The following is a 2,251-nucleotide window of genomic DNA, read 5'->3' on the forward strand; positions in this document are numbered from 1 at the left end:
ATGTTTGGGGCACAGTGTGTCGTTTCAATACAGGCACATATTGTGCAATAATTCACTTAGGGAAATGAGCATATCCATCACCTAAAAACATTTATCTTTTCTTTGTGGTGATTATGATCAGGATCCACTTTTCTAGCCATTTAGTAATATACAATATAATATTATTAGCTGTAGTCAGCCTAGAATACCAGAACTTATTCTGTCTACCTGTAACTTTATACTAGTTAATCCACTTCATCTCCTCTGCCCGCACCCCCAACTCTCCTGCCCTCCCTCCCTTCCTGGTCTCTGGTAACCATTATTCTACTCTTTACTTCTGTGAGAACTCCTTTTTTTTCTTTTTCTTTTTTTAGATTCCACATATGAGTGAGATTATGCAGTATTTGTCTTTCCATGCCTTATTTCACTTAACATGATGGTCTCCAGTTCCATCCATCTTGCTGCAAATGACAGGATTTCATTTTTTATAGCTGAATAGTATTCCATTGCCTTGCTGGTGGTAATGTAAATTAATACAGCCATTATGGAAAACTGTATGGGGGTTCCCCAAGAAAACTAAAAACAGAACTTACCTTAAGACCCAGCAATTCCACTACTGGATATACACCCAAAGAAAAAAATATCAGTATATCAAAGAAACACCTGCACTCCCATATTCATTGCAGTACTATTCACATTAGCCAAGAGATGGAATCAATCTAAATGTCCATCAACAGATGATTGGATAACAAAAAAAAATGTGGTATGTAATCAGAATGGCTTAATTCTGGTTCTGTGATAAGAAAATCAAACTCAGAGACAAGATGCTTGAGTTCTAATCCAAACTCTAACATTAATTATCTTTATAAAATTGGACAAGCTCACAGCCTTTGTGGGTATCTTCATTTTTGTATTCTTCATATAGTTATTCTTCAAATAATGACACTTGGACTTTCTACTTCATATAACTGTTGTAAAGACCCAAGATAGATGGTGAATAGAACTGTCTTAAAAACATAGTACAGAGAAAAAAGTACAAATGAAAGACATCAAGTCATTTTTAATTGAAAAGGTCATAATAGAGGATTCATGAATAGAAGGCAAAAGTATTACTTGAAAAAGAAAGAATTTTTTAAAATATAATTAAAAGAAGTGTTTTGGTTGTTCATAATTTAAATAATACTTTAATTGCTGGGTGTTTTATGTACTGCATTGTGGCAAGGCCAGCATTGTAGAAAGGGACCCCTTCTGCTCCAGGTAGGTTTGTGTTTTCTTTAATACAGAGGAAGGCAGCTGTAGTTTCCTAGTCCAAGCACCAGGCTGACTTCCATGGCACCCAGCAATATTAGCAGTCTTCCTTTCTTCTCTTCTCTGAATGTCGAGTGATCTGGGATGAAAAACTAACAAGTGCCTGTCAAATCTGAAGCCTCAGCTTTTCTGACAGAAGGTCCACTGGACTTTCTTATCAAGAGAGCCTTTACAAGGAAACAGGAACTCTCTCTCTCTCAGAAAGGAAACAGAGCTCATCAGAATCTCCGGACCCTTGACTTAGAGGGCATGCTGTCTCCGATGAAGGTCTTTTTTATTCAGATTTGACTTCACATTATGGCTAATCAATACCTTGCAACTGTCCAAGCCCCCAGTCAGACATACATCTCTCCATCAGGCAGGGAAGCCTCCTAATTGAGGAAAAGTCAGAGACCCAGGTACCAAGCCCTCAGGCCATACTCTGGCGCCCACTCTCTCTTTTCATAGCATTCTAGAGATGGTGGAAATAAAATTTAGAGACATGACAGGCACAGCCAAGGAGGATCAATTCCTGTCACTTGCCACCAGTGTTTACTGCTTCCCCAGGTCTTCAGAGGGTGTTTTTCTTTTATAGCTTAGGGGAACTTAACCTTTTAAAAATAGGAAGATGGTTTCTTCATGAATTTTAAATTATTTTTATCTCTATGTCTAGTATTGTTGATTAAAATGATTATTTGCTTTCTACTCCCCCTCCCCCCATACCAAATTTTGTTCAGTCATAGCTGGGGAAAAATGTAAATTGTAGTACTGGTAGTTGTGGCTACAGATCAAAGGAGACATACTAGTAACTACTTGTGTAATAATGCACCTAAAGAAAATGGCACATTCTCATGACCTCAATGTTGAACAGAAAGTAGAGACAAAATTCTATGCTCAAATTTATCACTGATATTTACCAAGCTATTTATTTATCTAGAGATGATTAAATGGGGTCAAATATCTTGGTAAACATATGGCCATTATT

The sequence above is a fragment of the Galeopterus variegatus genome, unplaced genomic scaffold (genome assembly GCF_000696425.1).
Source record: "Galeopterus variegatus unplaced genomic scaffold, G_variegatus-3.0.2 Scaffold2767, whole genome shotgun sequence".
NCBI classification, from domain to species: domain Eukaryota; kingdom Metazoa; phylum Chordata; class Mammalia; order Dermoptera; family Cynocephalidae; genus Galeopterus; species Galeopterus variegatus.